We start from the raw sequence: 11,840 nt of genomic DNA, 5'->3' as shown, positions 1-11,840 counted from the left end.
CTCCAAGTCAGTTTACATGAACAAAGTCAACATGCAGATCTCTGTTTAGGGTACACTGCTAAAGGACAAAAAAAGTCCATTTCTTTTCTTTATTTTAATTAAAAAGATAATAGACACACACTAATCAAATAATAAAATTAGTTCCCAAAAAGAAAGGAATGCCAGGATTTTAAAGTGCATCTTTCCAAACCTGTTTCTTTTACTGAACTAACAGGTAACTAGACATAAATGGAGACTTTGTACAGATGTTATTTTGCAACCCATTTTTTCATCCATCAATATGTCAGAGAGCTTGACCCATGATGGCGAATGAAGATCGAGAAGACTGTTGTCAGTAGTTGCATAGTAGTCCTTCATATGAATGAAGCATAATTTATTAATAAATCTTACTGAAGGACATAAGTTGCTTCTGGATTTTTAATTGGGATATAATTGACATATAGCACTGAGTAAGTTTAAGGTGTAAGGTGTGCTGATTTGATACATTTGTAGATGCTTCGGAATTGTTGCTTGCATGAGCAATGCCAGGATAAGCATTGTTAGCCATTCATCATTGTGCACTCGTCCAACTATCTCTCTGGGATAAATTTCCAGAAGAATGAACCAAAATCCATCTGCACTTGCAATGTTAACGCATATTGTCAAATTTCCCTGCAGAAATGGGGTGCTCATTCCATCGCCCCAGCAATGTATGAGAGAACCAGTTTCTCCTTACCTTATTAAGAGTGAGTATCACCAATTTTTTCACTTTTCTCCAATCTGACAAGTAACAACATTTCACTGCTGTTTGAAATTGCATTGTTTTGATTTCTGTGAGGTGTTAAATTAGTATCACTTGTTGTCAATGAATAGATAGTGATAATAGCTGATATTCACTGAAAGTGTACTATGAACCAGACACCTTATAGAATCACTTCTTTAATTCTTAGATAGCCCTGCTAGGGAGGTACAGTTAATAGTATCCCTATGTCACAGATGAAAACAAAGACTTGGAGGTTAATTTGCCGAAGGTCATAGAGCTAGTAAAAAGTGAACCCAGAACTCAGTCCAGGTAGATCTGCCCCCAAAGTCATGTTGGTGAGCAGGGCATTATACTCCCATGTATTTCCATATGCAAGTGTGCTAATTCTGTGTTTCTTCTATGTATGTTTTTATATATGTTTTATGTTTATGCCCTTTGCCCATTTTTTAATTAGAGTGTTCATCTTTTTCTTATTAATTAGAAATATCTCTTCATATATTAAGAATATTAATTCATTGTCATTTTGCTACCACTTTTTTTCTCTATGGAATGTACTTATACCCAATTGATAACTTTCACTTATGTTTATAATTAGCATAAGAACTTGGGTAATGACTGTAGTACCCCTGCTGTATAGATGAGCAGAAGCACTTTAGGTAAGCGGAAGTTGTTGGATTTTGCTGGTAGCCTGATCATCAACACTAAGGGATGTGGGTAACAGAGCGCATGGCACTGGAAGGAGGGGCAGAAGGAAAATGGTCACATTGAGTCACGAAGTAGTAATTTTCCTTTTAATGGATCTCTTTCTGAGTTTTCTCCCCCTGGCAGGACTGTTTGTGCCACTTTACCAACCCCCAAGAAGTGGGATTTTTATCACTTGATATGTTTATAGGGACCTAAAATCTCTTGTTTTCATTCTCAAACTTAAATCACCCTTCACTGAAACAAAGACTGAGCTCTGGCTACAGAGCATTCTCCAGAGGTGGGACGTGTACAATAGAGATGGCATGGGGTCAAAGGTCCCAACTTGGAGCCTGTCCAGGAGCTGACTTGCTGTGTGACCATAAGCAAGTTATTTCACTCTCTGGGCTTCAGTTTCCTCATTACCAAAATGGGGATAATGATAACTATGTCACAAAGTAGCTTGGAAATTACCTAAGAAAATGTTCATCAAGTGCTGGTGCCTCTCAGGACACTGAGTGCTCAGCTGATGGCCTTCTATCCACACCCTGGGGTTCTTAAGCGATCACACATGTGGACATGTAAAAGGGAAAGAGAGCCCTTATGGATACCCACAGGAGGAATGTGAAGGCTTGCTATGCCCCAGCTGCCCTGCTATTAAATTAGAACTTTAGTTTATATATCTCCAAAATTGTTCCACAAGACACTACAGGAGCTAAACAGCAAGACAGCTATCAACCCAACAGCCTAATTCCAGCCGGCTTCCTCAGTCCTTGTGGGTAGTTGAGGTGCTTCCCTGCCGCCTACGCCTGTCATAGGCAATCATTTGCCTCTGTGGTATTCCTAACAGAGTCCCAGAATTCTCCATCTTTGCCTTTGATTATACAATATAGCAGAGTTATATTTAAATGAAATAATACTAAGATTCATTCAGAGAAAATTTACAAATACATCAGAAATCTTTGGAAGATAGATGAGAAAGGTGATCCTCTTAATTGATTATAAGGATTCAAACAACCCCCTCATTTGCTGATACCTGCTCATTATTTCTCAGCCATCCCTCCAAGCCCCCAGCAGAGCCCTCCTTTGGCCTTAGGTTATGTTTATTATAATAATACTCTGCCTTTGTAAAGCATTACAGACTTAAGGAAATGGACCTGTCATGTGTTGAGCCCTAGTCTTTGCCAAACCCTTTATAAAGGGGGACTGACCAGTTTCCAAAGCCACATAACTAGACAATAACCAAAGTGCAGTTCAAACCTAACTGCATCTGCCCCTACAAATGCCTTTCCAAGATTCCAATCATGTCCCTGCCCTCTGCACTTTACAAAGCACTTTCACATGCATTAGCTCCTCAACTACCCCAAATCTTTCTAAGCATCACAGATCCTGTAGTCTCTATTTACAGATGTGAGACTGAAAGAGGCTGCAGAATGTGCCCCCACAGTCACCAAGGTGGAATCAAGACCCCAGACATCATATTATGCCCCACCAGGCATCCTCCCACAGCAAGGCCCTGGGGGACATGTACCAGGGAGCTTATGGCCACTGAGGAATCCTCTGTTGAAAGGACACACAAAGGGTACATTTCAGCAAGATCTAAGTCAACGTTGACCCACTCACTGGGAAAAATGGAGTTCAGAGGCTTTGGACTCCTCAACCCTCCTTTCCAGGATGTTCACTTTGGCTTCGGCAAGTAGGTGCTGCTCCCACAATCCTTCAGCCTGTCCCCACAGATCATTTCCACAGCTTAGTTCACTTACAAAAGTTGGTTAAGTGCAACCAGCCCTGGAGGGCCACATGATAGATGGTAAAACCAAACACAAATCTTTAGGAGGAAATTCAGAAATGCAGCCAAAACAAATGCTGCCAAAATGAAGGATTAGAAAAACACTACAAGAATAGCTGGCACAATGAAGCACATGAACCTCACATTATTCAAGGGCATTAGCTCTCAAGGACAGCTTGTCTGCAAGAGAATGCACCAACGTGCTCAGCTTGCAGCCATTTTAAGCTACATTCAATTAAGAATCAATAAGGCTTTGAAGTGTTCATGCTGGAATCATAAACTGTCCTAGTGGAAAAGGTTCTTTGGGAAAATCCATTCCAATCCCAGAATTTAACATCCGATGGAACAGATGTTCAAATAGGTTAAGTGACTTAATCAAAGTTACATAGCTGGTCAATGGCAAAAAAATGACTAGAAATCAGATGATAAAGCTCCAATAATGTTCTCAAATATTTCTAAGGACTCAACTTTCCTCCAATTCTCTTTCCTCCATACATTCCATACATAAGTAATCCAAGTGTGTGCATGCACATACAAACCTGCATACACACATGCACATACATGTGCACACATATGTGTTCACACAGACTCCATAGACTACAACCTTATCAGACTATAGCTCAGGTAATATGGCTGACCATGAAGCTCACTGAGAGAACCATTGTGCACCAGGAGGGACCTGGTTTACTTTTCGTTTATATTTGTACCTATTGTTCAACTGATAGATCAATGACAACATTGAGCTATGGGGCTATTAAACGACTGAGTGCAAAATGTTCACAAAGTGCTGTGCATGGTGCCTGGCTCACAACAGCCCCCAACCCTGTCCTACCTGGGGGTGTGCAACAAACAGGATATGATGCTTCTTTCCACTGCAAAGAAGACCTGGGTGTGAAGAGCAGGGGCTTTGCGGTCAGAAAACCTGGGCCAGACCCCACATTGCTCTTGACTTTGGGCAGTATGCTACCCTCACTCAGCTCCGGAGTCCCTATATACATGGGCTGTTGCAGAAATAAATGAGCTGATGTGTGTTTGTTGCCTGACTCTGTACCAACAAACAGTAAGTGATAAACAAACAGAACGGCACCAACTGTGAGACCTTGTGTGGTGGAGAAACGCACCATCGGGTCCCTTCCTTTCCAAACGTCCAGGTCTGCAGTCTCCTCTGCAGGTGAGTTTGTGGTCTCACAGCACCAGGACAGGGGGTGCGGGAGCAATCAGTGCCCAGTCTGTGGACAGGAAGTGTCTCCAGACTCTTTCCAAACTCACCTGATAGGAAGTGTTCGCCTATAGGATTCTGAAGGGACTCAGATGAGTCCTATCCTGATATATTCTCAGCACTGATCTCTACAGTGTTGCCCTCCAATGTTGTTAAGTGGCTTTCTAATCATTCTCAAGTTATTTCATTTGGGTTTGCTCTTCCCAACTAGGTCATAATGCCCAAGACGGCAATAATTACCCCAAGTCAACTGAGAGGACATTCTGATCCAGTGTGGACCCAAGGGCCTAATGCTGGAATGTCTTTTCTTCCACTCTAGTGAAACCTTGACCCTACATCGTTTAGGAAATTCCAGTAAAGTCAATTTCCCAGAGACTCAATCCAGTGTGTGGGGAAAGGTATGGGAAGACCCTGATTTTCCCTCTGTTCACACATTCTGAACACCAGCTTCTCAGTATCCAAGTGCATGAGACCAAACTGCACAGGAGGAGCAAGCTTCACAGAATGGCCTGCTCTCAAAGCAAAATTCTGTGAAAAGCTCCACAGTCGTCCCTCAAATCTGGAAGTACTTGAAGCACGCACAGTGAGAAATAGGAGAAAGAACCATGTGTTGAAGAGTCAACTGGGAGAAGTCCCTGCTGTCAGGTCAGTGTCCAAAGACTCCCCACCCACCCCATCCCTCAGTTTTCACACAAACACACACACACACCCTTGTTGGTGTGAAATGTCTGGGCCAGACATTTGGCCCAACCGGAGCATTCCCAAATTCAAACTGTAAACATCACACAAGAGGCCTAAACTCACAGGAGGCCTCCATGTAGGCAGTCACAGCAAGCCTCCTCAGGGGCTGCCAAGGGGTTGGCACCAGAGGCTAGCTGGGTCCCATAAATCGCTCTCCTATTCTCTACATTATTCCAAGCTGATTGTTTAGGAAAATTATTATATTTAATTTAATCTTTATCATAACTCTTATTTCCTCAGTGAGGGAACAACTACTGAAGGATCATGTAACTTGACAAGATTACACTGCTAGAAGGAGATAGAAGCCCATGTGTGGCATCTTCCAAACCTAAATCCAAATGCCCTCATTGCCACTAACTAGCTGAGCCACCTTGAACAAGCTCTTTGAACTTTCTTCTCATCATTTGTAAACTGAGGAATGATATTATCATCCTCATAAGATTAGTAGAAGGATTAAATACATGAAAATAGATAAAGAGCTTAACATACTGATCAGCACATAGTAAGTGCTCAGTAAAAGATTCCTTGATTGCCATTTTGTTTTCTGATACCCCATTCTGCCGATGCCAGCTCATACCTTCATCCCCTTGGTATAACTTTAGAGAAAACAGAAGGTATCTCTCAGCTAACACAGCCAAACACCTATTCAATTCTGGATAATAACAGGCTGGTTTTCCACTGCAAAGTCAAATTGACCTCCTATGTGAATAAGAATGTCCCTGTGGCCTTCCCCTTTGATACAGCCTTGATTGCTATTAAGTGCACAATTTAGTACATTTGAATGTGTACAAGTCTGTTCATACAATTCTAGTGATTCTTAAATAATCTTTAGAAAATAATAAAAGATAGAGTATTGAAAAGAACACACATTTGCTTGAACTGCATGGGATAAGCCATGTGTCCCTTAAAAACTGCTATTGTTTAAATGTACCTTCACTATGAGCTCCATGCATCTTCTCAGTGTCGGAGCCAAAGGCACACTCAACATGTGACCCAGATGGAATGATGGAAGGAACTTACTAGAAATTCTATAAATGCAGATGCTCTTTTTCATCGTTACTCACCTATCAATGTGAATTGAGAGCTGGTAAAACTTAAGAAGATATTTTCATTTAAAGATACATATGCTGCCCTATACACAAAAAGGTTTGATTCCTGGCCAGGGCACATACCTAGGTTGTGGGTTCAATCCCCAGACAGGGTGCATACAGGAGGCAACAGATAGATGTTTCTCACATCAATGTTTCTCTCTCTCCCTCTTCCTTCATCTCTCTCTAAAATCAATAAACATATCGTTGGGTGAGGATAAAGAAGATATAAATGCTGACATTTGTCTCCCTCTTCCCCAGTAAAATATCTGACCCTACTGAAATTCCCCTTGGTCCACCTCTCCTAGCCTGGGCCCACATTCGTTCCAGCCTCTACCAGCATCCCTGAGCAGATGTGGCTCAACAGCACCTCACCCCAAGCCTCTGATGCCTGCTAGGACCTCTGGGCACTAAAACAGGAAGCACAGGGGCTTAACACCCCCTGGGCCACCTTGACCAGTGGGAGATGAAGCCATGGATAAATGCTTCTCCCTTTGGGGGGAAAGCAGACAGTTCCAAGACAGTTTCTTAAGGCACCTGAGGAAATCTCTTAGAGCTGGTCTCCTCCACATGCATCATACAGGAGCCTTCCTTCCCTGTCTCCCTGTTTCTGCTCCTCACTCCTGATCTGACATGATTTGCCCTAATAAAGTACCTGCATGCAGGCTGCTCATTCAGGTTCTACCTCAGGGTCACCCGAGCATGTGGTTAAGACAAACCATTTCCTGCAGTACAATTAAATGACTTTAGTTTTAAAATCAACAAACAGGATATGATGCTTCTGTGCCATTTCTACTTCCAAGCATGGTCTGGAAGACACGGAATGAGCACTGAAATAGACAGAACTCCAGAACCTCAACATCTTCTGTAGGTAGCTAGTCAGGAAATCTGAAATAGGACTATTCCCAAATCTGGGATACATTGTTGCTATTGTTCTACAAGAGCGGTGAAAATACAGTTTAACTTTACTTCCCTCAAGAGACTGAGACAATGAGGCAAAGAAGATCAGTCTCGTTTGGCAATAAGCCAGCAATGAGCCACATCAATGCTAAGAGGTTGTCACCACACCTTAGTTGAGACTGCTGAAGTAGCTTTTGAAAAATACTTCCCAGAAAGTTGAGATCAAAATCCCACACTAAACAAATATTTTATCATACAGAGGAGGAGTTACCCTCTAAGGTATACCTGGAGTGTGGTGGAGGAAGGAATACCAATACTGCAATACTCCAAAAATAAACAGCATAGGGCTTAAGAAACCAAGATTATCCTGTACCAAATATGCAAAACATCTTGGGAGCATTCCAGAAGGAAAAGGGTTAGATGCAGATGAGTTTAAGCAACCAGATCAACTGCCTGCATGGCTCAGACCATTTGGGAGAGTACAGTTACACACAGAACCAACACACTAGAAAAATGTTTTAGTTTCCCAGACATTGCAGAGAAATGGATTTCAAAGCAAGACACCGCAAGCAGGCCCGACCTAGAATACATCCCAGAGCTTCTCAGAAGGCACTGGCACTGGTTCTTCTGCACAGGTGTGGCGTGTAAAGAGGTGGAAGAGCTTCCCCACCATGTGACACAGCAGGGAGACAGGTGTGACACCACCAGGGGACTGGTTCAGGAAGCCCTGGCTAAATCAACATTTCCAAGTCCCTGAATCATCTGTGCCCCAGTTTCCAAGTCTTATTACAAAATTAGGCTGAAAATATTAGAGAAAATCATAAGAGAAAAAAAGAAAGAATAAAAAGTGCTCTGTAAAAACAAATAATTTCATGTCCACTAGTATGAGAGTTAGGGCAGACACTCACCTTTGCTGAAAAAGTCCTATGCTCACAGCTAATATGTCAGCCCCATAAACTAACATTTAAAAAGTTTAACAAATTTACTCTACAAACATCTCTCACATATCCTCAAGACTACTGGAGCATCCCTGTCTATGACTGACATAAAAGCTATGCTTGCCTTCCATCAAAGATACCTAGGGGTGCCTTCCCTCCTGGCAGTACACTTAAGTCCAGCTTTAGCTGGAGCATAACCTTGAAAGTCATATATGTGGATTGATATAATTCAGGTTGGCCTCCTTCCAGTTTGTAAAAATGGGTCAACTTTTTCTTGAGCAAGTTTAAAAACATTTCCCTTTTGTTGGAGCTCCAATTTGTCATTATAATTGATATTTTGCAAACAAGTTTGTGGCTAGAAATAATAGTCCCAGTTGCGTGGTCTAGAAATTCAACCTAGAAAGAGGCCTAGTCTCCCCAGTAAATTAATAAATTAAAAGAACTATTTTGGTCTAGTTATTTAGCATCAATAGCTGTTAACATTTAAAAAGGAGACATGTGCTTCTTTTTAAAAACATTTTAATCCTCACCTAAGAACTAAAAATCATTGATTCTAGGGAGAGAGATAGATAGAGAGAGAGAGAGAGAGGGAGGGAGAGAGAGAGACATGCACATGCCCCAACCAGGAATCAAACCCACAATCTGGGTATGTGCCCTGACTGAGAATGGAACCCTCATCCCTTTGGTACATGGGGCGATGTTCTAACCACACCACACTGTCCAGGGTGACATGTGCCTCTTTTATTTTTTTTTCCGACATGTGCCTCTTGATGGAGAAGCAAACCAACACCTTTGAAGCCATCTTGCAAAAATAATTTATCTGAATCTCATCAAATCTCCAAATTTAATTACTAATTACTAGAGCATGCATATGAAGAAATATATTAAAAGACATTATGAGGAAGCATTCAGTATAACCCATAATGTGAGAGATTCTACATACAAACCTTGCAGGGTTTTTTCAACAAAAGAAAATTGAAGGAAAAAGAGACAATGAGGAAAGTGACAAATGGATTTAATCATTAAATAAAGGTTAAAATACATACCAATTAATCAAAATGTGTGGCCTTTCTTTTGGTCCTGATTCAAATATATAAACTGTTTTTTCAAATTATGACAAAATCTTGGCCATGAAGAAGAAACTAGTACTGAATATTTTCCTCCAAAAAACAAATAAAAAACTGTACAAAATACATTTTTTTAAAATTTTCAGACATAAGATATCAAGCAATATAACTATGATCCCTGAGAAAATGAAACAAAGGAATTGAGTTTTAAAATCATCCTGGATTTGCCTTAACTGGTTTTGCTCAGTGGATAGAGCATTGGCCTGCAGACTGAAAGGTCCCAGGTTCAATTCCGGTCAAGGGCATTTACCTTGGTTGCGGGCACATCCCCAGTAGGTGGTGTGCAGGAGGCAGCTGATTGATGTTTCTAACTCTCTATCCCTCTCTCTTCCTCTCTGTAAAAAATCAATAAAATATATTTTTAAAAATAAAAATAAAACCATCCTGGATTTTTGTGTGAAAACAATTTTAAAACAACAGCAATGGGACAGGATAAGCCAAGAGAAGCTCCAGTCTCACTGAGTTGAGGTGAAACAGATCAGGGTGTAGCAAGGCAAAACCTGTTGCAATTTGTGGCAAAGTATCACAGAAAATTGAACTATGCAAAGAAGGGTTCCAGAAATCTGCATAGGGGGCCCCTTGAGTCTTTAGCTGAACACTAATCTGTGCATTTGTAGGTGAAAATATACAAGGCTGTCCAAAGAACTAAAGAACAGTTCCCAGAACTTTCACAGAGCGGGAAAGTATATAGATTCTAACCAACCAAGTGTGGACTCCCCTTCTTGAACACTTAGGGCAATATGTAGAGAGGCCAAAAAAATCCATCCCTTAGTAGTAGGGCTAACTTATCCCTAAAATACAGACTATTTATTCTAGACTTGTCCTTTTAAAAGGGTTAAAAACAAGTCTGGTAAGATTTAATCAAATTTCTTAGTTGTCTACCAAAACAAATTTCAGAGCTCTTTAAGAAAGAAAGCAAAATCCAAATACTTAACAAAATAAGCCTAACAATGTCCTGCATCCAATCAAAAATAACTAGGCATGCAAAACAAAACAAACAACAACAACAACAAAAAAAAACACAGCAAATTATGGCAAGTAAATCAGAAGGAAAATGTCAAAAGAAACAGATCCATAAATAATAGAAATTTTAGAGGTAGCAGACAAGGACTTCTAAAGACTATTACATATATGTTTAAGATATTAAAAATAAACATGAATATAATAAAGAGATAAATGAAAAATATAAAAAAATAAATCAAATGGAAATTCCAGCGAAGGAAAATACATTATCCCTTTGGAAAATTTCATTGGACAATTTTAACAGCAGAACAGATGTGGCAAAAGAAAGATCAGTGAACATGAAGACATTGCAATAGAAAATATTCAAATAATAGGTAGAGGGGAAACAGACAACACACACACACAGAAACTCAGCCACCTGTGGGACAATATCAAGCAATCAAACATACATATAATTGGAGTCCAAGAAGAAAAAGAAGCTAAGAGTATAGGTGGCAAAATCAAAAAATATTTGCAGCAATAATAACTGAAAAATTTCCATCTCAGATACAAATAATAAATCCATATATCTAAGAAGCTCAATGATATATGAAATGGGTAAACACAAACCATAACAAGGAACATTATAATCAAATTGGTGAAAACCAGTTATAATCAGAAAAATAAAGAAAAGAATATATATATATATCTTTTTTGTTAATCCCCACTTAAGGATATTTTTTCCCATGATTTTTTTTTTTTTTTAGAGAAAGTGGAATGGAGGGAGGAAGGGGGAGAAAAAGAGAAACATCCAACACCCATTTTTGATAAAAACTCTCAGAAAGGTGGGAATAGAAGCATCATACCTCAACATAATAAAATCCATATATGACAGGCCCACAGCCAACATCATACTCAATGGACAAAAACTAACACCATTTCCCCTAAGAACAGGAACAAGACAGGGATGCCCACTCTCACCACTCCTGTTCAACATAGTACTGGAAGTATTAGCCATTGCAATTAGGCAAGAAGAAGAAATAAAAGGCATCCAAATTGGAAAAGAGGAAGTAAAACTGTCCTTATTTGCAGATGACATGATATTATACATACAAAACCCTAGAGACTCCATCAAAAAGCTACTAGACTTAATACATGAATTTGGCAATGTAGCAGGATACAAAATTAACCCCAAGAAATCTGAGGCATTTCTATACACCAATAGTGAACTTTCAGAAAGAGAGATTAGAAAAACAATCCCATTTACCATCACACCAAAAAAATTAAGATACCTAGGAATAAACTTAACTAAAGAGGTTAAAGACCTCTACTCAGAAAACTACAGGACGTTGAAAAAAGAGATAGAGGAAGACATAAAGAGATGGAAGAACATACCATGTTCTTGGATTGGTAGAATCAACATCATTAAAATGTCCATACTACCCAAAGCAATCTATAAATTCAACGCACTTCCCATTAAAATACCAATGGCCTTCTTCAAAGATCTAGAACGAACTCTCCAAAAATTCATCTGGAATAAAAAAAGACCCCGAATAGCTGCAACGATCCTGAGAAAGAACAAAGTAGGTGGGATCTCAATGCCAGATATCAAGCTGTATTACAAAGCCACTGTTCTCAAAACTGCCTGGTACTGGCACAAGAACAGACATATA

This window comes from Myotis lucifugus, unplaced genomic scaffold (assembly GCF_000147115.1).
Source record: "Myotis lucifugus unplaced genomic scaffold, Myoluc2.0 scaffold_21, whole genome shotgun sequence".
In the NCBI taxonomy this organism is placed as follows: Eukaryota; Metazoa; Chordata; class Mammalia; order Chiroptera; family Vespertilionidae; genus Myotis; species Myotis lucifugus.
This window is presented reverse-complemented; position numbering follows the sequence as displayed.